The following is a 25,391-nucleotide window of genomic DNA, read 5'->3' as shown; positions in this document are numbered from 1 at the left end:
TGAGACCCGCGTGGGTCAGACCCTAATACAAGGCCTCGCCCAGTGCTACCTCGGCCTGGAGCTGACATCACCCCAACCCTGCTGCGGTTGCGCAGACAGGACCTCAAACCTTCAGCCAAAGGATGCATTCAGATGGAACTGAGTGACAAAATGTGTGGCTCAGACAATAATGGGTGGCCTGAAGGGGCAGAAGAAATCAGCGTGAGTCCTAGTGGTTGGGAAAGGTCTCCCAGAGGAAGGGAATTTGAGATGCATAGAAAATATGGTGGTATCTGGAGATGCTAAGAATTACTTAATACTCACCTTTTTACCCCATACTCCCAAAAGTTCTCTCTGTGTTAGACACGATGGAGAGGCTGAAGAAATATAAAATACATTTTCTAGTCTTAAGTGACTTAGAGCCTAGTTGGTGAAATAGAACATACAGGAAATGACAGTGATCAATACTAGCCAATATCCAATTAAGGGCTAAATTGTGTTTCATTATCTCAAAATAGCATGGAGTTTCGGAAGACCAGAGATCAGTAAGGGGGAGGACAGTCAGAAAAAGCTTCCTGTGGGGGTGGTATTTGAGCTGAGGCTTCAAGAATGCAGGGGTCAGCCGGAGGGTATAACGTCCGTAAGTGCATGCAATGGGGAGAGGACCTGGTGTGTTCGTGAGTCAGTGAGCAGTGGAATAGGCAAGGATGCTGGCAAGCTTCGGTAACGTCTCCACATTTGGGGGCTGGAATAAACTGGGTCCCTCAAATTTACCAAAGTAATTTGGAATTCAGGTTGCTACTCTATGAGTGAAACCATGAAACCCGCACCCAGAGGATCAAAGCAAGAAGTATAAAATCATTGAAGAGAGACTGATTCCAGCCCTGCAGCATTCAGCAATAACAGGGACTTTGGTTTTTTTCTTCATCTCTAAAGAGAGGGCCATCAGAAAGAGGGACGGTCAACCACGGAGCTAGGAACATCATAGGCTGAGTGTCCCCTATGCCTGTCTCAGCTGTCCACTCTGAGTGGCTGTGTCGGTGTCATTTTTAATCAGAGCAGCCTCTGTGAGCATAGCTAGCTAGGGTGGGTCTTTCCCCAAGAAGGACTCCTTTTCTCTCACAGGTGAGGTGGTTGAACACCTGAAATTGATGATCAAAGCCAGACTATGACAAAATCACCCCATAAAGCCACTCTCTAGGGATGTGCTTGTTAGCCACCTGGCTCCCCTGAGTGACCCCAGGACCAGTGCACATGCCTCACTGGCTGGGCACTATACAACTCCAGGGGTGTCATCACCCACTCCCATGCACAAGTGCACCTGGAAACTGCGTGATCCCTTAAATGAGTTTCCATTTAAACTCAAATGAATATATTAGGAAGGCTCTCAGCAATTCTCAGTGCTGGAGAGCTAAGTTAGAGGCCCCTTCTGGGCCCCCTGGGCTCTGGCAGCTGAATGAGTGCAATCACCGGCATCAGGAGCCACATATGAACAGGGAATGAATTCCCCTTCACCACCATCATGGGGGAAAATACTCCACATTCACTTCCTATCTTTAACAGAGCTCCGGGTTCTGGCAACTGTCAGAAAATCATCAGTGTCCCCAGCCTTGCACACACAAGAGACAAGACTGCAGGACCAGCTACTGCAGATACTTGAAAATTTCAGGCTCGGCTTATCTGACCTGACATTGACCTGATTTCAGAGACAGTCTTGTTTCCTTGGTTCATTTCATGCCAGAAAATTCTGCTGTTTTCTAAATGACCAGCCAATACTGCTGGGCAATGCAGGGCTCCTGGTGTCAAGGTTGAGGCAAATAGCCCCAGGAATCTTGAATAGAAACAAGGACGGGCCCGACAAAGAGGAGGTGGTTCTTGAGAGCCTGGGGTCTTTCACAGAACATTTTACGTGGTGGAAGAGAAATGCCCCCATTATCCGAACAAAGGCATGATCCATGGCACCTCATCAATGATACCTGTCCCCTCAGTGGAAGGAAGCCAAGAGTCCTTTCATGCCAGCTAGTCAAGGTGCCAGGAACCTTGAGAGGAGGAGAACAGACAGTGGGAAGTTAAGAGTAGGAGGGAGAAATTCTGTGTGTGTGTGTGTGTGTGTGTGTGTGTGTGTGTGTGTGTGTGTGAATGTGTGTTGGATCGGGGGATGGTTAGGATAAAGAAGGGTAAAGGGTCTTGTTGAAGCTGTTTGGGAACTGGGAGGGGGCCTCGTATACTATACCTGTTTTCTCCCTCAGAATTCGAAATCCACAGAAAGACACAGTCAACAGAGAGCCGCACGTCAGCTTTATTGCAAGTAAGCTGGCTGCTGAGGGTTACTGAAGATCTGTAGCCTAAAGGTTTACTAACTCGGTCTCTGAAATGCCCAAGCAGATGGGAGAGCTCAGCGGTCCTCCCTAACGGGGCTTGACCCTTCCATAGGCAGTGGAGCACCAGGATGGATCCACCCTACCTGCAGGCAGATGTGGAAGGAGAAACCAGGAAGGACTGAGCCACAAAGACCAAGATTCTCCTCCTAATACAGTGACCATACAACTGACTTCCTCCTAAGACTGAGGGGTTGGATATAACTAAGGTAACACTAAAAGTAGCACCTTCTCGTGGAAGTACACACCCAGGGGGAGAGGTCCATCCACCTCTTAACACGTTCTCTGCAAACACGAAGCAACGACTAGAATCCCCCATCACTGCAAAGCTTCCCTCATCTGCAATGACCGACACCGACCAGGAACACGTACCTCTTGGAGAGTCCTGTAGACTTCCAAGATACACCTTGGTGCTACTGCTGTCAGCAGGCTTGGTTTCCCAGGCCCAGAGAGGCCTCCCTGTTGCCATGGTGCACGGTGAGTTATCAGAAGTGTCAGAAGAAGAAAAGTGTCTATATAGGTAAAGAGGGCACCCCCCCCAAACTTCTCTGGGCTCCTGGTGCTCACTGAGTGTTGGTCTTACCTCCAGACCAGAATATTCACTCCTTGAGGGCAGGACACACGCATGGCTTTCTTAAAATTGTTCCTGTTCCTCCTCAGTTTGTATTCATGATGGTTCAGGGATTTGGTCCCCGTCCATCCCATGTGACTAAAAACTGGCAGACAGAGAGTAACCAGGACTCTCCCCACTCACCCTTATTGCCATCATCAAATCCCACATTTGGAAGGTCACCTTGTCCAATCTCCCACCCCGCGCCCCCTGAAAAATCCCCTCAGAGAGGCAGGGGTGGTAGTGGGGAGTTGGGAGAAGAAGGTCAAAACGTACAAACCTCCGGTTAAAAGATGAATTAGTCCTGGGGATGTAATGCACAGCATGGTGACTAAGTCACCAACGCTGTATTTTATATTTGAAAAGTTGCTGAGAGCATAGATCTTAAAAGCGCTCATCCCAAGAAAATAATTATGAATATTTGGAGGTGATGAACGTTAACTTATCATGGTAATCATTTTACAATATATACATATATCAAATCTGTTTGTTGTACAGCTAAAAAAGATACAATGTCAGTTCTATTCCAATAAAACTGAACAAAAATAAAAAAAAAATTCTCCCGACAATTCCTTCCAGAGAGTTGTCTGTATAACTCTGTTTTCCACACCTCCTTTAGCAATGGTGCTATATCCCGTATTCATTTTAGGACCATAATCTCAATTATATGAACGCTTTGTAGTGAGTGGGATTGTGTTTAAGTTCCTCTTAAGCTTAACTGGTGCCTTACCGCCTCTTTTAAAATGCCTGTGATGTTGCAAATCTTTCCACAATATGGTGGAGGAGTTGAGGTTCTCCTTGCTGAGCCAACCTGGGGGGTTAATCTGAGACAGGATGAGGTTAATGGGCCGAGGTTGTATATTGAGATGTCGGTGGGGGTGACAGTGAGAAGCCAGGTCAAGAACACAGAGGAGCAGCTCCAGGTTGCTAGGCCATGGACAAAAAGAAGAGGTTGGAGTTGGGGAGGGTTTCCGTAGGGCCCAGAGTCATGAACAGAAAGCAGATGGGAGCGGAGATGTCCCGGGCATCAATTCAATCCTCTTCACGTAAGAAGGTTGCAGGGTGATTGTTAGTCTTCAGTTTTCCGCCCCGTGCTGTATGAGCACGGGAACCTGGAAATAACCACAGGCCTTGCAACACCCAGCAGACTAATTCTGAACCTCACAGTCCTATGTGAAAAGACTTTACATCTATTCAAGACATTAATTACGTCTGTGAAGTACTTCCACGTCCTAAAAATGGTAGTAAAATGTTGAATGAGGTAGAGCCCCAAGGATATAGATGGAATAGAAACTAAGGTTATTGGCACCCGAGTTCTGGAAAGTTTGGTGTAATAGCATTTAATCTTATTTTTCAGCATCTCGGCCACTGTGATGATGTTTACCAAGAGTGGGGACCTCTTCTTGAAAATCTCCACCCGATCTGAGACAATGCTGCTCGCTCCCTGATGGAAGTAAATGAGGTCAATCTTGCTTCTTTGTGTGACTTTGGAGGGTACACAAGATGGAGGACAGAACGTGACTTTAGGAAATGAGGCTGCCTGTGAGTCCAGTTTATTTTTGGGCTCCTGAGGCTCGAGCATTCACTCACCAGAAGAAAATAAACACATACGAGGTAACTGAATCCGTGAACTGCATTCTGTTCCTACCTCTTTTCCCTTTGCCCTTTAATATAGTTGAAATGTCCCGGTTTGCGCTAGAAAACAAGTCTGTGTTTGTTGATGAAATCCAATTGTATGGCTAGGATGGTGTTCATAAATCCTCTGAATTCAGTCCTCTGGAATTTTCCCAGATTGAAATCAAATACTCACACTCCTGCCTGGCTTTCAAATTCCAAGTCAGCAGTATCTGCCATCACACACAGCCTGTATGTGACATTTTTTGTGGGAGGTTATCATAGCATAAGGACTGTGCAAGTACTCAGGGCTTATCTAATCGGGTTTTCTTGACACTTGTTTTATTGCATTCAAATCTCACTGCCTGATCAAGTGACTGCACTGGTTAGTGAGTTGTTGGAAAAGAGCTTCCTGACAAATCTCTGCCCTTGTTTTAAACCCATTCTCCCACGAGTTAGAGGAGTTTGGCTTCCTGGTCTGGGCTACGTTGTTCCCGGCTGATCACTGACTCAGGAACCTGAGCCCCAAACCATCTCTCCAGTTTGAGGAAACATTGTTGAATGCGGTAGGTGTTTGGTCGAGAAGATTCTTAAGGTCCCTCCCACGTCTTGCTATCAAGGATTCTACAATCCAGTTGCCACAACAGTTAGCACAATTCCTCCCTGCTCCCTGCCACCAAAATAGGCATTCGGTAAATATTTGTGGGGCACCTGGCTGGCTCAGTCAATTAAGCATCCGACTCTTGATTACGGCTTAGGTCATGATCTCAGGGTCCTTGGATCGAGCCCTGCGTCAGGCTCCATGCTCAGTGCAGAGCCTGTTTGGGATTCTCTCTCCGCTTCTCCCCCTGCCCCTACCCCTGCTCATGCACACTCTCTCTCTCTAAAATAAGTAAATAAAATATTTAAAAATAAGTATAAATATTTGTGGAACAAATGAATAAGTGAAAAAACGAATGGATGAATCAACAAATAGAATTGTCAAGTGACTGTGGTCCCAAGTCCTTCTCCCAGTCCGTCCCTGGGAAACCATTCTGCTTTGGATAAAAACTCATGCAAGAAAGGACACCTGGTGCCAGGTATGCTCCCTGATAGGCCAGAGTTCCAGGGGAGGCAAACAGACTTTGCTCTGGGGGTTCTTGCATCAGGGAGATATAACTGATCCCCTTCAAAACAGATAGGATTAGCACTTGCACCCATCAGGATGGCTAGCATTCAGAAAAAGGGAAATAAGTGTTGGCAGGGGTGTGGAGAAATTGGAGCTCTTGTACACTGCTGATGCGAGGGAAGGTCACGAAGCTAACAGGTGCACAGAAGGCACTGGGATGCGTTTGCTTTGAAGATCTTTCTTGACTGCAAAATAAACAGAACTTCCTCCATGGAGCTTATGTATTCAGGGATCTCTTCAAGGCATTTGACATCAAATTCTAATCTTCTGCCTATCAGAATCCTGCACTTCTCCCATAGCCCCCTAGGCAGTCTTTCAAGAACACTTTCCCATAGTTTGACATTTGATCTGGCATCCTTGGCATAAAATCACTATCTGCAAGTATCACGAGGCGTTTCCCCTACCTGGGCAAATTCATGCATATCATTTTTACTTTAGATGTGAGGTTAATCTCTTCAGGGCCCCATTTAGCACAGAGATAGCCATACATCTCCTGACTTTATGGTTGCAGAAGTCACTACATCAAACCATCCACCGGCTTTTTCTGAGCAAAATGATCCATCTGTGTAATTAATCTTGACCACTCTGCTGCCAAAACCGGGCATGTTCTGCTCTGCCTGTTGCACTCCCTTGAAGCTTGAAAGGTGGCAACAAAGGGCCCTCAATCCTGATTTCCACCCCCGAGCCATTCACCCATGGACTTCTGTTGTTCTTGGCATTCCTGCAAGTGTGCTGTTAATTAAACTCACCAAATTAGTATTTTCAGGCCGTGGCTGCCTCAGGGTGCCAAGGGCAGGCCATGCACATTCTGCCTACTGTCTATCTGTGATTTCCAGAACTGTGTCTCTGGAAGAGGGAGCCTTGAGTTCCCAGGCCTGGTGGCGTGTTCACCCAAACACCCATCAACTGCAGCTGGGGAGAAGTAAGGGTGCCTACTGGTTAGGAATATGGGCTCAGAGAGACTGCTGGGGTTTCAAGGCTGGCTTCACCATGAACAAAGTCCCGTTGGTCATTTTCCTCATCTATAAAATGGGGATAATAGTAGTATACCTACCCTTAAGTGATTGGGGTTAAATAGATTCTACCATGTAAAGCATTTAATATAGTTTTGAAGGGGCACCCGGGTGGCTCAGTCAGCTAAGCGTCTGACTCTTGATTTCGACTCGGGTCATGATCTCAGGGTTGTGAGATCGAGCCCCACCTTGGGCTCTGTGCTGAGTGTGGAGCCTGGTTACAATTCTCTCTCTTCCTCTCCTTCTGCCCCTACCCCCCACCCCTGCAAAAATACTTGGAAGTGTTGGAGATAGAGTAAGAACTCAATATAGACTAATCCGTACCACTCTTAGTATTATTAATATGTACCTGGATTTACAGAGCAATTCACCAAAATGCTAACCTTTAAAAATTTCCCGGCAGTACCTTGTCAACATCCACAATTTAAGTACTCAAGTGACAATCCTTGGCCTTCCCCAAATTCTCTATAAATCTTCAGAGGCTGCAGTAACTTGGAAGTCAAAGATTATGAATGTTCAACTGCCAGAGTTTTTGAGTCACTTACTCCTACATCAATTGTTTGAAGAGTACTTCATAATTTACAGAAAACTCTGTATTATATTACCTGACTGCACTCATAGCTCTCACCTCCTGCCATATCGATTGAGCTCTTTGATATCACATGACTCCTGGTGCTCCTTTTGCACGTGCCTTTCTCTTCATGGGGCATGGCTCCTTTCATAACTCCTCATGTGGCTCATCCTTCTAGACCTTTAGGCATTGGCTTAGGTTTCTCCTCCACTGGGGACCTTCCCAGTGGGTCCTGGCCCAGTCTGCATGACAGCATCTTGTATTTGTCACATACTATTGTCGTAACATGTTACTTTTCCCTGCTAGACCCTAAATTCCTTGAGGACAGAGAATGCTGTTTCTTCTGTTCTCTCTGGTCCTTACCACAATATTCGGCATCTCAGGAGTGTTTAGAAATTAATGAACCATCCATTGAGGGACACAGAACTCAACAGGGAGGGTCCTTAAAGAGGATAAAGAGTCAACATGACTGGGCAATTTGGAAAAGGCTCCACAGCACAAGTGACATGTGGAACGGAGACTTTAAAGGTAAGAATGATTTTGACAAGCAGAAGAGGGAAAGCAAGGGTCTCCAGACTGAAGAACTATCAGGAGCCAGACTCAGGTTAGAGATGTGCTGAGGCAACACCTGGAGGGTGGGGTCCTAGAGGGAGGGAGCAGTGGGCTGGAAGGTGAGGCTCATATGACCAGTCAGATGATGAAGGATGCTTTGCCCCAGGAAGAGGTTGGGACTTATTCTGCCAAGAATGGGGATCAATTAAAGTATTTGAAGCAGGAGAGTGTTTTAGAAAGATTACGCCTGAAACAGCGAGGTGCAGGGATACAAGGCAAATTTATTACCAGTTGTAATCAGAGAGATGGAACTTGCTCCTCTGTTGACCTCCACTCTGCCTCATACCCATCAGCTTCCTCAGGCAACAGACCTCTGTGGGCAGTGTCCCTGTTCCCACTCACCAGGTCACAATGCTGGGGCGTGGTGCTGAGGCCAGCCTTTCTTGAGAACTACAGTGGACACAGGCAGGAGGAAAGAGAAGGGTTTGCTCCCCTCCTTGGAAAAGCACTTTGGAGTGTGACCAGAGGCTTGCCTTCCCAACCTCCAAGACCTACTACTCTGTTTTCAGGATATTTGGAATCTGAAGAGAAGGGAAGAATGCCAAGTCATGTGAGAAGTCCAAAATCAGGAATATCAAATCAATAGGGAGAACTATCTTGGCTCTTACAATCGTCTTGGAATTGTGAAGAGCTAACAGTTTTGGACTGCCAGTGAGAGAAATTTCTAGAAAAAAGTATTCACAATATTTTTCACTCAGGAACTTATAATTTAAGATACTGATGGCAACACAAATACAGGTATGCCTCAGTTTAAGAAAACCCAATTTAAAAAAATTCTGAACTTTGGGATGGGATGTTAAGGGTAGACAAACGGGTGCCTGGGTGGCTCAGTCGGTCAAGTGTCCAACTCTTGATTTCGGCTCAGGTCATGATCTCAGGGTGGTGAGACTGAGCCCCGTGTTGGGCTCTGTGCTTAGCACGGAGTCTGCTTGTCCCTCTCCCTTCCCCTCGGCCCTCCCCACCCTCTCAAAAATGAATAAATAAAATCTTAAAAAAAAAAAGAGTATGCCAAACAAAAATGTAACTTTTCCAGTCCTGGTCTCAGGAACACCTCTCTGACACTGTCTAGTCGATCTTGAGCAGCTCATTTCACCCATCTGGGCTTGGGTTTCCCTTCAGATCCACAGGATACATTTCAACTCTTTCCTTAATTCTGGCAGCAAGTATTTGCATTCTGAAAACTTTCTTGATTTATTCATCGATGCCCTTACCTGTAAACTTAAAGTACATCTAGCACCATTTCTCAAGATGCTGACAACTCATCTGAGCAGGGGGGCGGGGGGTGGATGTAACTGGGGCACTTCAATCACGCAGAGCTTTAATCCTTTAAATATTGGGGAGGTGGGCAGCTTCATTTTGCTCAAAGAACACCTCTGGTGCTGGTCATCATCACATGACCAAAGCCGGGAGGTGCCCGTAATGGGGGCTCCTTCGGTGGCAGCAAGAACCTCCTCTTGTACATGAATTTGTTGATATGAAAATCACGCTTCTGATACTCCTTGCAGATCAGCACTTGTGTCTGTCAGTTTTTCAAAAGCCTCTGTTGATGGGAGCTCAACTCTTGCTTGCTAACAAGGATCTGAAAGTGGTTTGAAATAACTTGAACAAATTTTTCAAGATGTTCTGCCTTTTAGGAATATGCAGCAAATATTAATATCATTAAAATTAATTGTGCCAAACATACTCTCACAAATTAAATTGAATTGTCAGTTCTGCATAATAAAAGGTTAAAATTATGTGTTGCACAAGGAATAAATTTAACCCGATTATTTGACTCAAAATTAAATTAAAGACTGAATGCACTTACATTTTAATACGTTTTACGTTGTTATATGACTTCCCTTAGAGTCATGTATATCTAAGCCATATTTCTTTAAAACAGGTAATGTAAATTTGCTACCTCTAGTGTCTTTTATATCCCCAAAACACATGATATTTCTTCCATATAACTTTGTTTTCTGGTGATAATAGTTCATGCATTTTAGTATTTCTAACGTTTGCTCTCTCTCTCAGATTCACATGGAGGACAATCTATTTCCACACTGTCTTTAATTTGGGTTACCCTAGTGGCCACATTAGCAAATGCTGAAGATACTCATCCTCACTCCTCCCTGCCCAACAGACCCTGTAGGGTAGAATGGCCAGACAAAAGAAAGGAACGGCTGGCCTGGGTTTTTATTTGCTAAGTAAAGCAACCTTATCTCAGAGCCCTGCTACCGTTCTTGGAACTCCACCTCCGCCTGTTCTCCCCTTTCTCTCTGCGGCCTCTTCTTACTATTGCCCCTGCCTGCGGCCTTGCTCACTCGCTTGTTCCTGTGGTCCCCACCCACACTTGCCCGTCACGCAGCGCTGAACTTATGGACAGGATGCTCCCCACTGCAGAGACCCAACTCTACCCTTGGATGGCTAAGCTTCCCTCTCACTCCTTGGGTTCAGGCTTTTGCCAAATATTTCCTATGTCTGTCACGTCCACGTGCTCCGCTCTTCGCTGAGGATGGCAAAAGGAATTCACCCTCGTCCCGGAGCACCTTTTATTCGTGGTGATGTGTGACCAAAGCCCAGGGATGGAACTAACAGGAGAGGGAACTGAAAGGCCATGACTTCTTAATGTGAGAATCACACTTCCAAGACCACACCAAAACATCCCGTGTGCCTACAGACCATCCAGACCCTACAGGATATGGATCTGCTTTCTTACTGCTGAGTCACTATTTCATTAAAGGAGCTGGACTCCAAAGAGCACAGGCAGAAAGCAACTACATGATTTTTTCTGTGCTAAGTTGAGCGCTGCTTCTTCTTTCCTCCTGGATGGAACCCCAGGCCGTTCCTATGAGATTCACAAGCCTCATTTTTCAGATAATAAAAATGTCCAGGTCAATCCAATTATCAATTTGGCAGACAACTGAAACCCCTCTTTTCCCACCATTTGGGCCCAATACCAGATTAGGAGCTGGTGGTGAGGTCAGCTCTGTGGTTGGCTGCCTCACTCCTTTCAGTCCTCCTGCCTAAATCAGGCTTCCCCAGAACCAGAAGAGAGGGAAAGAAAAGGAAGGAATAAGAAAGGGCTTGCTTGGTTGTCACCATTACAGTCTGGTGTCAGGCTGATTCTTTGACCTGTGCAACATGTCTTGTGGGTTCTCTTGGCACCTTGCTTAACATCACGGGGATCTCCAACTTGAGCTCTTTCGAAGAAGTCACAGTCGGAGGCAGTTGGCCACTCTCCCCTCCCATGCCCATCGTCGGGGTACACCCCATGTCAGGGAACATTTGCCTCTTCACTCTCTCTTTACTCCGCTTCCTGGCAGGGGAGCTCCAACCCCCATCTTCTCTTTGGGCTTTACAGATGGAAGGCAGATACCAGTCTACACCCACCCGATTCTGGGTCACACAGATGAATCTCTCTAAGTGGTTTCTAAAGTCTGTCTCACTTTGCTTAAGGTGAAGGGAAAATATCCCTTCTCTTCCTCCCAAGCTAGGTTGCCAACTTTCTTCACGCTAATAAATTCCTGGCCTCCTCTTTTAAGCCCTTGAAGTGGGTGGCAGAACAAGTTTTGGACCACCCTTTTGCCAGTCCCACACAGATGATCTAGCACCTTCTTTAGGGTAGTTCTCACTTTGGGGCCTCGCCCAAATTTCAATACAGGAGGAGTATCATGTAAATATCCCATTACAGTTACTACTTAGGAAACCATATGAGGGTGTTGAAAAGTCATTTTTAGTTGGAGAGCTTCTAGAAATCTAACTGTGCTAAATTTTGCCTTATTTTTACTCCTGAATTTATTCCTCAGGAGAGTGAGGAATCACATAAGGACTACTGCTCTGGACTTCACAGGAATACTGGACACAATGAGATGAACTCCTCCTAATTTTGGAAAGGAGATTTCAAAGGGGAAAATGTGCATTTCGAATGTTCCCATGTGGAGGCACTAAAAGGGAAATGGGGTATGAGGCACTCTGAGTGTCAGAATTATGTATGACAAGTGCTCTGATGAAAAAGACAAGGGGCAGGTCTCTCAGGAGAGCCATGTGGTAGTAGAGTGGATCCTGTTAAGCTGGGTACCAGAAGGACATGAGCATAGGTGGAAGGAGACCACATCCCAAGACACATGGAGAGGGGTGGCCCGAACCTGGAAGGGAAGCAGAAGGAGAGTCAGAGGCCAGGGTGAGCTGAGGCTTGTGAACCAATCAGAACAGCACTCATTCTGTGTTTAACGCAAATAACTCCACTGCATGCTAGGCTCTGTTCTACACACTTATATTTGAATGAGTCTGAACATCACAACAACTCGGTACGGCTATTATCCCCATTTCACAGGGAGAGAAATGGAGGTGCAGACAGTTAAAGCAACTTGCCCACAGTCAGACAACTAGAAAGTGGCAAAGTCGCAATTCAATCCCAGGTGCCCAGGCTTCAGAGACTGCACCCTGAACCCCCACCTGCTGACTCCCTGTTTGTTCATCCATTCTGAGCTCTACCAGCAGCTCTGATCCTCTGAGTGTGTGAATTATGCTTGACTCACATTTATAATCCCAGCATTTAGCTCAATGCCTGGTGTGCAGCACACACTCCAAGTGTGTTGAATTCAGCTGACCAAGTGTAACAGGTAGGATGAGCCCCTCCTATGTCCTATTTTTTTTTAAAGATTTTATTTACTTATTTTAGAGAGAGAGAGCAGGGAGAAGGGCAGACAGAGAGGAAGAGAGAGAATCTCAAGCAGACTCTGCACTGAATGTGGAGTCCAGCACCAGGCTCAATCTTTTTTTATTGTTATGTTAATCACCATACATTACATCATTAGTTTTTGATGTAGTGTTCCATGATTCATTGTTTGTGCATAACACCCAGTGCTCCACGCAGAACGTGCCCTCTTTAATACCCATCACCAGGCTAACCCATCACCCCACCCCCTCCCCTCTAGAACCCTCAGTTTGTTTTTCAGAGTCCATCGTCTCTCATGGTTCGTCTCCCCCTCCGACTTACTCCCCTTCATTCTTCCCCTCCTGCTATCTTCCTCTTTTTTCTTTTTTTTAACATATGTTGCATTATTTGTTTCACAAGTACAGATCTGTGATTCAACAGTCTTGCACAATTCACAGCGCTCACCATAGCACATACCCTACCCAGTGTCTATCACCCAGCCACCCCATCCCTCCCACCCCCCACCACTCCAGCAACCCTCAGTTAGTTTCCTGAGATTAAGAATTCCTCATATCAGTGAGGTCATATGATACATGTCTTTCTCTGATTGACTTATTTCACTCAGCATAACACCCTCCAGTTCCATCCATGTCGTTGCAAATGGCAAGATCTCATTCTTTTTGATGGTTGCATAATATTCCATTGTGTATATATATCACATCTTCTTTATACCAGGCTCAATCTTATGACCCTGATATTAGAACCTGAGCCAAAATCAAGAGTCAGATGCTCAACTGACTGAGCCACCCAGGCCCCCCATCCTATGTCCTGTTTTTGCTAAAGCTTCCAAAGCAAAGATAATGGGTAAGTATTATCTACTTTCTAGAGAGAAGGGCTGGCCACATCCACCTTGAACTTAGAGGAGGCCAAGCAGGCCCAGCAACCACCAACGCATATGGTTCATGGCTCTTAGGAAAGAAGGAAGATTTCCTTGGAGGGAGTATGTAGGTCTAGAGACCAATGGTGGCTCTCTCCTCCCCTCCCCTTCCTCCCCACAGCCACCCAGGATAAGTGAAGAAGGATCCTAGGGAACTACTGGTGAAGATTAAAGTTTTTTTAGGGAGTGGGGGCTGAGACCTCACTTGCTGACCAGGTCCTGGCTCCTCTACCCGAACACTCAGGCCTTCCCCATGCTGTGGCATGACAAGCACAGGAGGGCTCCTGGGAGAGCATGAAATACAGCCCTTGGGTTTATGGGTCATGAGACTGGGGCTTGACTCTCTGTTGAAGCAGCCTGAAGGCAGGAGTTGGCTGCCTGTGGCTGCAAGAGAAGAAAGAGAAATGGGAACAACGCCTTGCTAACGACACAGCTCGGAGAAAATCACAGAACCACCGGCCCCTGCCCTGGGCCTGGCTCCGGAGTAATGGGAAGTAGCAGAGAGCACACAGGAGGTGCGGGAGAAGGAGCAAGTCTGACCCGAGGTCAGGGCGCGGGTTGGAGAGAACAGAGAGGCTCCTGCTGGACGGAGGGAGTGGAGTTTTTATTGGATTGTGCTGGACTTTCTGATGATTGAAAGTGACCAGAGTGCAGGGATCTGCTCCAGATGACACCAGGCGTGGGGAAGGCGGAGCTGATGGAACTGGCCTAGGGGAGGCCACAGTGGGAGGAGCACAGAGCTGTTTCCTGACTTCCTCCTACCAAATCCACCCTCTTCAATAACGCGTCACACGAAGAACTGGCAGGAATGTTCACAGAGAATATCCAGGTTTCCAATTCTAAGATACACATTTTTTAAAAAAAAATTTAGTATTTCTGAAATCCAATGTCTTGTAAATCCAAGTGCCCATTTATTATTTTTCCCCCTGAAAATGTTTTTTGAATTGATGCTGTCTTAAAATGTATTGTGCATGTTAGGATTGAGACTTTTATAAATGGAGCCATTTTGAGGTTTGTAAGTGCTCTCGCTTGAGTGATTGCACGTTGAACAGTTACTCTCTGACCTTCCAGCTCTAGGAAGTTGGGTTGTCCAGCCTGGGTTGGGGTATCAGAAAAAGGGCAGGATAGGAGTGAACGGTGATTGGCCTGAGACCATAGGCAGAAAGCACAGGGACTGCCCACGTTCCTGGCAAAAGACGCTGGGGAACTACAGCCCAACCCAAGGGTTTGAGACCAAAGGGGGAGGTGAGGGTGAGAATCTGATCTGGAGTAAAGAGTTGGCCTCACGGGATTGTGAGAGTGAGTCTTAAGAGGTTTTTAAAGGAAGGAACCTTAAAAATTTAAAAAAAATATTTTTTTAATTTTTTTAAAAATTAAAAAAATTTTTTTTTAATTTTTTTAAAAATTAAAAAAAAAGATTTTTAAAGGAAGGAACCTTAAAAATTTTTTAAAACTTTTAAAAAAATTAAAAAAAATACCTAGTGTGTCCATGTCTTGGCTATTGTGAATAAGGTTGCAATGAATATGGGAGTGCTGGTATCTCATCAGGGTAGTGATTTTGTTTCCTTTGGATATATACCCAGAAGTGGGATTGCCAGATCCAGTTCTATTTTTCAGTTTTGGAGGAACCTCCATCCTGTTTTCCACAGTGGCCATGCCGGTTTGCATTCCCACCAGCAGTGCGTGAGGGTCCCTTTCTCCACAGCCTTCCCAACACTTGTTATCTCTGTGATGTGGTTAATGTTAACTAAACTTATGGTGGCAATCATTTTGCAATATCCACGTATATCACATCATTATGTTGTACATCTTGGAATAATACAATGTTGTATGTCCATTATATCACAATAAAACTGGAAAAAATAAGCCATGACAAATTTTTTTTAAAAGACTAGTAAGTGACTTTGGTTGATTCTACGGACAGAAAGAGAAGCTAAGGAGACTGAGGAGGTATGGATGGTCACAACTACCTAAATTTAGCCTAAGAAAAAATTAAGTTGAATACTATAAAATAGGGTTAAGCAACTTGTTCAAAGACTCACAACTAATAACCAATAGCATGAATCACCTCCTATTTTTCTTCAATTTTATCACTTAATGCAAAAAGTCTTCAAAGGGCAAGGGGTAAGACGAAGATGCCTCTAAGGAGGAGCAAGCTTAGGATGGTCAAGAAATAGCAAGAAAACATCTAGCTCCAGAACAGAGATATGGCCTTCTGACACAGACACTCCTCTTGTTGAGGCCAAGGACCGACCTTGCCATTGCATGACGTACGATTTTGTGCCAAGCCTCGAGAAGGTTTAAGAACCCTACCAGCATGGTGCCTTGGGCAATCACCAGCAACAGGACCTGTCTGCCCCCCACAAAGCTGCCTCTACTACATGAGTGTTGCCCTCCCCAGCCCAGAGGTGATCTTACAGTGTCCGGGAAGAATTAGAGACAGATCCCAGAACCCTTGCTATAATCTTTGAGATGTCACAGAGAAGACGATCTCCCAGATTTCAAAAAAGAAACAGGAGGATTGTTATTTCCTGACAAAATTCTAGAATTGAATATTAAATAAAGGAACTGAGGCTCCTTAGGAAATAAGGATCTGAGAGTCCACAGAAGCAAGTCATGCAACACTAAACTCATTATTTTTTCATAGCGTTAGTATCCTGGCATGTAAGGGGAATTCACAGACAGAGTAAGGCATTGGCTAAAGTTCCTTACAAGTAGGTAGAAATATATTCATTGAATGAAATATTGTTTGGTAAACTCATATGTGATTGAAAACCTGTACCCAAACAGAAAAGGCTCCTTTGTGAGTAGATATTAATAAATCATTGTCAAAAGAGAAGGGGTACTTATTTATTTATTTATTTTATTACTTTTATTGCAGTCAAAATTCTTATTAATGATTTGAGGCAATAGAAAAATATCTATTGGTGGAATTTCCTGGCATTTCTGACAAGACAATGATTATTTGGGAAAATAACACGTATGATCTTTATTTGTGGGTATGGATAATTTAAACTCCCTGTTATGAGGTTTGTAGGGCATCCCAACTTATACCCTGAATCTTGCTTTGGGTGCTGGAAGTGGGGACTTCTGTGTGGGGGATACCACTTTTGACTATTGCAAATCCTTGGATGGTACATTATGTATATTGCTTCACAGCCTTAAAAGTTGTATGAAGTTCAAAGTATCATCTGATCAATCTTTGTGTTGCTTTTGGTTGTTTCTTCTAACTAAACATTCTCAATTCTTTTGAGGCATAGTATGTCATGCCATTCAGAATTTTAGCCCCCTACACGCTGTTCTCGGAACATGTTCTAGCTTATCTATGTCCTTAAGATGTGACACCTGATTATCAATTCCAATACTCTAGGTAAGGTTTAATCACCTGAGAGCACAGGGTAATGATGTCCAGCCTTGATCTAGAAACTATTCTATTAAAACAGCCTAGTATCACATCAGCTCCTTAGTACGTGCTTCATACATCTGGTTTCTACTGACTTGTAAACTAAAGTTCCTAAGTGTTTTTCATTTGAACTGCTGTTGAAAGACGTATTCTTGTCTCTCTCGTCCCCATTGAATTTTTGGAAACGAAATGCATGGCTCTACATTTATTCCTGTTATATTTTCACTCACTAATTTTAGCTTACTACTTCAGTCTTTAAAAATTTAAATGGATCATCAGTGTATTAGTTTAGCACAAGTCATCCGCATTCATTCAACAAAAATTTGATTGCTTACGAGATGCTGGCCACGGCAGAAGCAACAGATATTTAAGTTATGAGTTCCAAATATTTACAACCTGCCATAGAACCAATATCTTTTAGAAGAAATGATTAAGGAATTCTAGAGAGTGGGAACACATCCCTACTTCCAGCAGATTTCTCTCTAAGCATCACTTTGTCAGGGAAGGTTGTCCTGAAACAGGTCACCAAGAGCCCCCTCGCACTCTGCTCACCAGCTCCCAATCCTGCTCATTGCAGATAAAGAGTAGGTTCACATTTTCCTAATAGCCTAAATGAGCTCTTCTAGAAACTAGATCTTCGAATGACCCTAGTCATATCAACTTTCCTGGAGGCACATGTCAGCTCTCATCCCTTTGATGTTGGTGGCTTGAACTTTTTGCCCTTCCATTGATTTATCACTTGAATTAATCAATAAGGAACAGCCAGGCATTACTTGGGGGGCACGGTAGCAGGAGCTAATTTCTCAGAACGAAGAGAACTGGTGTTTCCTAAAGCCTAGCTGTGTGATCGAGAGCAAGTCATTCCACGTCTCTGAGCTTTGGCTTCTGTCTCTAGCAGAATAACCATGATTCTTCCTTTCGCATGAGAGATATTAAAAGTGCTCCAGTTTGGGAACAACGAGAAAAGTGATTATAGTTGAACAAATAGTTGTAAGGAGAATACTCATGCAACCACTGGGAGAGCCTTTAGGAATTGCTCCAAATGCTCAGATTGAAAGTTCAATGCCAAAGCAAACTCACTGATCCCAGGCTGTGCACTCACAGAAGCGGAGCACCCAGCTGGCTGACTTCTCTCTCCCAAGCCTGGAAAGTGTAAATGCCACCAGCATGCTGGGTGGTCCTGCCTTGCCCTGGCTCCAAAAGAGCAAGATGGAGAACCTTCCCAAAGGAGCAGGAGAACAAGGGGGCTCACCGAGGTCGCTGTAGACTTCAGCCAGGAGTCCAGCACTGCCTTCTGTCCTACTGGAAAGGCCAGCCCCAAGAAGACCTGAGAAACATGAACACACATCTTTGGAGCTCTTCCAGCTTCTTCTCAGGTGTCCCTCTCCACCCCCTGATTGCCTTCTTTTTAATAAGGACAGGAATGCAGATTCATGGATAAGTCTAGGTGAACATGGAACTCACAGCAAGACATCCCTCTGTAAGCCCCAAAACTTATCCATTGTCATCATCATTATTGATGACAGTTTAATGCCACCTCTTTCCTGGAAGGATATTTAGCATGTTCTAATGATTCCGAATTGACTTCTAGAAACATACGGTGCCACTGAAAAAGCAAAGGGTACCTTTTCCTGTCCAGCCCACGGGGCTGCCTTAGCTAGCCTGCCTCTCCAAAAGCAAAGATGGATTGGGGGGTGTCAGGAGGCGAGACTGCCTTCTCTTTACTCCATTATCCCCGTTACCTAGTATCTGTTGTCCTAAGATGCCAGTGGGCTTCGGTGAGTTTGAGAGAGTCCACAGCCTTGGGTGAGTTTGAGAGAGTCCGGCCCAGAGCATGCGGAGAAGTGATGAAGGGCCTGTCCTCCGGAGCTGCTCTCGGGGCCTCAGTTCTCTCATCTGTAAAATGGAAATAATAATGATAATAGACTGTTCCCCCTTTCTTGAGTACTTCTTTGCTTGGCTTCCAGGATAACAGTTTGTTCTGGTTTTCCTTCTACCTCACTAGTTACCTCTTTACCTCCATTCAGGATTCCTCCTCATTTTCTAGACGTTGGCAGGCCCAGAGCTAGTGCTGGGACTTCTCCTCTAAGCACACTCACACTCAGTTCATCTGCCTGGTCTGTGACTCTAAATGTTCTCTCTACCCTCTGTTCTTTGCCAGCCCGGACTCCTCCCTCAACCTGCAGACTGACACCCCGAAACCCACCTCAAGCTCTGTACTTTGAGGGGTCATGAGCCTCTCCAATTCAATGATACCCGAAACGGAGCTTCCCATTCCACCTCTTGCCCCAAATAGTTCCCGCTGGCAATTGCTGTCATCTCAGTAAATGCCAACGCTAGCCTTGTAGTTGCTCGGGACAAAATGCTTGGAGTCCTCTTTGATGTCCCTCTTCCTCTCACGTATCATAGCCAATCCATCAGCAAATCCCGTGGACGCTCCCTTCCCAACAGCAGCAGCTATTGAGCACTTCTCACCTCCGCTGCTGTCTCCACAGACCACAGCGCCCTGCCCTCCTTGCCGGGATTACTGTACTAGCCATTGAATTGGTTCCTGGCTTTTCACGCTGATGTTCTCCAGTCTTTTCAACACGGCAGCTGGAGGCTGCTTTTATTTTTTTATTTTTTACCTAAAAAAAAAAAAAAAGATTTACTTATTTATTTATGTGAGAGATTGAGAGAGAGAGCATAAGCAGGAGGGGCAGAGGGAGAGGCAGAGAGAGTCGCAAGCGGACTCTGTGTTGAGTCCGGAGCCCGACGAGGGCCTCAATCTCATGTCCCTGAGATCACTACCCTGAAATCACCATCTTGAGATCACGACCTGAGTGGAAACCAAGAGTCAGAGGCTTAACCAACTGTGCCACCCAGGCGCCCCCGGAGGCTGCTTTTTAAACAAGTCATTCCTGTGGTCAAAGCTCTCTGCTGTGTTTCTCGTCCGAGTCAGAGGTGAAGCCTCTGTGGGTCCAGAGCCCTGTAAGGCCCTAGGCAGTCCCTCTCCCAGCTACCTCAGACCTCACGCACCGCTCTCCCTCTTGTTCACACCATTCCTTCTTTCCTTGCTTTTTCTCCGGTCTGCCAAGCATGGTCACACCTCAGGGTCTTTGTACCGGGGTTTCCTCTGACTGACTTTGTCATGGCGCCCTTCCTTGCTCAAATGCCACCTCACCGATGAGGGCAAAATACAGCGACTTCTACCACCTGTGCTGTCTGTTGCCCTCAACTTCTTTCTTTTTCTCGGTAAGACTTCATAACATCTGATATACTGTATTTTTCCTCCTTTCTTTGTGCATTGCCTGGCAACCTCCAATAGAGTGCCGTGTCCATAAAGGCAGAGGCTCTGTTTGGTTCACTGCTATAGAGGATAAATCAATGCCTGGCACACAGGAGGTGCTTAGTAAGTACTTGTTGATGAATGAATGAATGTATGTATGAATGAATGTATGAATGAAAAGTATTTATAGCAATATTTGACTCATAAGAGGTCAAGCATTGGATAAATGAATGGATAAATAGCATTTAGATTGGCACATAGGAAGCACTCAATAAATATTTGCTGAATGAATGAATGAAAGCCTCTAGAATAGTCGCAACATACAGCAAACCATATTTAATAAGCTGTTTATTATGCAAATGTCAAAATGCCATCATTAAGGGGTACACCTCTCCTCCTTTCCCCAATACTCTTGAAGGACAAAAGCAGCTCGTAATTTGGCATTGAGAGAAGATCACTTCAGCCCATTCCTGAGATTTCCCATCTCAGGAGGCCCCGGGATCGGACCTGGGAATGCAAGGACCCTATATGGGATTGAAGCCTTTCTTGTATGTCCATATAGAGGCCTCCGTGATTTTCATCTCTTCTGACTACGGATCTCTGAATACTGGAGGTTGACAAGATCATCTGCTAGTCCCAGATGCCACATTTCCTTACTATCAGATTAAGGAGCACAAGGAAGGGAGGTAAGTCTTAAGATGTAAAAACTTTCTGCTGTTGGTCTTAGTGAAGGAAATGCCACCATTCAAGAGGTTAGCCTTTAAACCCCAAAATTATAAAACTAGGAAACTTGAATTTACAAAAAGAGTTAGCACTGCTCCAAGGACTTATCAGCTATTTGCTTGTTAGTGTGAATGCGTTCACTCAGCTTTTTCCTTCCAAACTCCTTATTGATGCCAGTCTGAAGTCAAGAATGGCCGTTTTTGCTTGGGATGGAAGAAAGACTGAACGAGAGGAACTTTATAGCCATGTCCCCAGGGGAAAGAACAGTGGAGGCGTTGTTGTAAACAGTTGGGTCTGAGAATGACAGACTAAAGCGCATAGGAGGACAGAAGTCTGGGGGTGAGGATGGGATCAAATGTAAATTTCTCCCAGTGAAAACCAGGCAGCACCCACGTGGACTGCATTCATAGTGTGAGGCCAGGGAAACCAATTCTCATGACCCTGCTCCAGGGCAGTGGTTTGATGCTCATTCAGTGGGGCAGCTGGGACCCAAGGGAAACCTCTGTGTAAATGTCCCTCTAAACTTATTTTTTCTTTTCATTTCTTTGACGGGTGTCAGTTTATAAGACTATGTCAATACTCCAGCAACCCAACCGAAGCATCTGAGTGTACCGTGCTCTGTGGCCAGGGGTTGGCATTGAGTCAGTAAATGCACAGGCCTGGCAGCCATTTGTCTTCCTCTCTGCTCCTTGCTCGAACGTTTTATTAATTCTGCAGGCGTAGCGTGTCAGCTCTGCAAATGTCGGCTCTCATCTGTAAGTAGCCCTGCTGCCCCCTGCCTTGCCTCTATCCTCCTCAAAGATCACGGGGGTGGTCTTTCCCCAGGGAGCTGCATGAATAAAGTTATACCCAGGAACCAAGTTTCAAGAAAACTCATCAAGGGAAACCTGAAAGTCGATCAATCAGGGGGCTTGTTTCTGATGTTCATTTATAGACTCTCAGTTACTTAATGCATCATCTCTAAGACCAAAGAAACTTGAAGCAGAAATAATACCTTGCCAGGGCTGCTTAGAGACCCGTGATGCCCATTTGGAGCCTCAGAAAATGTAAAATAATTAACACACACCATCACCAGGTCCTTCAACGTCCTCTGCTAAGTGCTAGCCACATGGTCCTTCTTGGGCCTACCCTTAAGCCATTCCTGCTGTGGCGATGAGCCCTCACACCTCACACCAAGCCACCAGTCCGTTCTTGGTTAACTTTACCTGTCAGAAAAATTCTTTATAACTGGCAATAACAGGCAACTCAAATTAATGATACATTCAAATTTACAAAATTAATTATGATTTTTTTTATGACAGTAGCAATGGCCCTGACTACTCCCATTTTGGTTCTTACAAGTCCGTGGGAGTCACTGCTGATAAAATCCAAGCCTCAATGTCTACGAGAGTGGCCCCTCAACCCTGCGTCAAATGCTGTGAGCCTTTTCAACAGGCAGGGCAATTTAACTTTGTTAGTAGTGCAATTACTAACAGTTACCAATGACACAGTATTTATTACGAGATGGGCATTACGCCTTGTGTTGAAACATAGGTGGATCATTCCATTCCTATCACATTACCTCCATTTTTCAGATTAAAAAAAAAACTACTGAGCTTAGATGACAATGTGAGTCAGTAGCAGAGCTGGGAGATGAACCGTGGTGGGTTTGATTTCCAAGCTCAGGCTCTACCCACGATATTCCCATTAAGGGTGGTCCTATCCCCAGCCACTCTGCATGGACCCTTCAGGCCTGGGCTGGATGATAGCATCAAAGGGGAGCTCTCAGCTGACCACAGAATGAGCCAGTGACAGCCAGCACAAGGTCATTTCCCTTCTGACTTCTCTGCAGCCTAATGGAAAGGTGACCCCAACTGTCAACGCCTAAAAGAGATTCCAAGAAAGGGCTAATACACAATGACATTTCTGGATTCCCTTAAAACTTGTGATGTGTACCTTTATCTTTTATATGACATTACGTTATATAACAGCAGAATAATAGACTTTGCAAGTGAGTTGGGACTTTGCAGATCATCTAGATACATCTTCCTGATGTATCTGTTGGGAATAATCTTGCAAAGAAGGTTTATGAAAAACAAACCGTACATAACTGTGGGTGGCAGGGCTGGAATAGTTGCTTTGCTGTCCGGCACCTATGGGGAAGACAAGAGAATCCAAGGCACATCCTTGCCTCAGAAGGATTTGGAGCATGGAAAAATGAACAGAGCTGAGTTAGAATCTTCCTAAGTCCTGACAGTCTGTCTCAAAGTCCCCATGAAACTGCTCTTGCTCCATGGCTCCATATATTGAGGCAGAGGATAGAGAAATATCCCTGAACATAGAGAAGGTTCCCTGCTAGCTCCATGGAAGTAAGAAGGAAACTGCCCATTTTCCATACTTTTTCTAGAAGCCATTAAAGAGAAGAAGGGCAGAGTCAATGAAACCTACCATGTGAGGATGATGGCTACGCTCTCAAACTCTCGGGATACTCTTCCACATTGGCTGCACTGGTAGGTATCTGCTTCTTCCTCAATGAGTTCTCATCTGCAAGCCCCAGGTGTCTTACCTGCAAAGTGAGAATAACAAATGTACTTCTCTCTTAGGATTCCCGTGAAGGTTAAATAAGGTAACCCTAGTAAAACCTGTGAAAAGAAACTTGAGAAAGACTCTGGCACATAGTAAGCACTCAGCTAACAATGTCTGTCATCATTATTACCATCCTACCTACTGGTAAAAGTTAGAGACAACTTAAGGAAACACTTCCAGAAGAAAGGGGCCGGGGGAAAGCTTTGAATTGTGTTTCACTTTCTCACTTAAGTGTTCTTTAACCATCTGGTATGCCAGTTTTCTTATAATCCAGGCTAGGGGGTATTTAGAGCTTGTGCTGAGCTTGAACTTGACGGAGTCTGTAGATGTATTCCCAGCCCAATAAGGGGGGCAAAGAGAGGACAAGGTGAGAATATAAATGAAGGAATTTAGGGATTCTTGTCTTGTTTCCTAGATACCTAAACTCAGAGGGACTATTTCTGTAATGTTTTCTTGTAGGAGGAAATTTTACAGAGTCCTTAGTTAATTTTGTTAATGATCTATCATTGATTGAGGATTTAATGGGCTTGATCCCTGCATACATGATCTCTTTTGATCCTCACAACCACCCATTGGGATGGGCTAATTTGTCCCATGCCGAAGCTTGTGGGGCCAGGATTTGAACCCACGGTTGTCTTACCCCAAAGCCCAGGCTCTCAATCACCCCACTACACTAAAAGGTCACCGGAGAGTCATTGGATCTGGGCCCCATCTTAAGGTTCGGAGCAATGAAGCTGAGAAAGAAAGGAGCATGTCATTGGGCTATTTCCCAGAATATCTGCCCTGGCCAATCTAGGGATCTTTGAATAAATCTCTTTAGTAAAGAGTAGTCCTTTGAAGAACAGTGTTGCAGCAATTGCACTCTGAGGAGTCCAGCCAGGCAGGTTATGGGAGCAGCTTCTAAGGGTAAGTTTCACTGAGAGAGACTTTGAAGGGGCCAGACCTGAGGTGATTCATTCCTAGGAACAAGAAGGCACATCCAAACAACCTCCAGTGTTTCCTCTTGTGACGACTATCTCGGATCCTGCCATCACCCCAGGATGCAGGACAAAGGGGCCACGGAGAGAGGGCCTTGAGCTTGCAGCTCCAGGCTCCACCAGTCCTTCATCCCACCCCAAATAAAAATGATAAAAATAACATTTGATAGGGACAACTAATATTTTCTTAACCTTTTGCTTAGAGTAAATAAAATCATCTTGAAAAACTTTATTTAAAGTGATATGAAATCTCAATGTTTAAGAAGGTGCTTATTTTTCAAGTGCAGCTTTAAGGTAAGACCCTGGGGCTGACTTCACTGCCTACATCCAGATTTCTACCCCACATCCCAACAAGGTAATAATTCCAGAGCTAAGGCAAGATGAAGCCTCACTGAGAACAAAAAGGTTTGCTCACTAGCTCCAGGTTATAGGGGTAGGCTGGGGAGACAAGTGCTCAGGGGAGAGAACCCTCTGGACACAGGTGGGGCACAGATAGAAGGGAGTTGACAACAGACACACTGGGACAAAACAGCAGTTGTCACGAAGGCCCTGGTTTATGCACTTCTCCGAGAAGCTTCTGTGAAACAGAGTTGGTACAGCAACAGTGACCACTATCCAATTCTTCCTACAAAATTTAACATCTTGACCCAAGAGCTCTGAAAACTGAGCCTGGTTTTAAGTGTCTCTATTCTACCCTTGTGTATTTGGTTAATGCTTTTTCTGGCCCCACGTTTGATTAACTCTCTACCAGGGTATGGAATTCTACTCTGGAAATCATCTCCTGAGGGCTCTTGAAACCTTGCTCCATTGTCCTCCAGGATCCACAGTGGCTCCTGAGAAGCTTGAAGACCTTCTGGCTCTTAATACTTACTATGTGCCTAGTTCTTTCTGGAAACGTGCAGGATCTCTTTATTCCCAAATTCGAAAATCTGAC

General features: G+C 45.1%; 1 long non-coding RNA gene across 1 annotated transcript; it reads left to right on the top strand.

Moving 5' to 3' along the window:
* The first annotated feature begins 933 nt into the window (after positions 1-933).
* On the top strand, positions 934-4,457 carry LOC141374393 (uncharacterized). Its single transcript, XR_012381222.1, has 3 exons — positions 934-972; positions 2,417-2,566; positions 4,325-4,457. It is a non-coding gene; the product is annotated as an uncharacterized lncRNA (long non-coding RNA).
* The last annotated feature ends 20,934 nt before the right edge of the window (positions 4,458-25,391 follow it).

The sequence above is a fragment of the Callorhinus ursinus genome, unplaced genomic scaffold (assembly GCF_003265705.2).
Source record: "Callorhinus ursinus isolate GAN/ISIS: 27379988/994484 unplaced genomic scaffold, GSC_fseal_2.0 scaffold17, whole genome shotgun sequence".
NCBI classification, from domain to species: Eukaryota; Metazoa; Chordata; class Mammalia; order Carnivora; family Otariidae; genus Callorhinus; species Callorhinus ursinus.
Note: the sequence above shows the minus strand (reverse complement) of the source record. Positions and strands in the feature narration are given on the sequence as shown.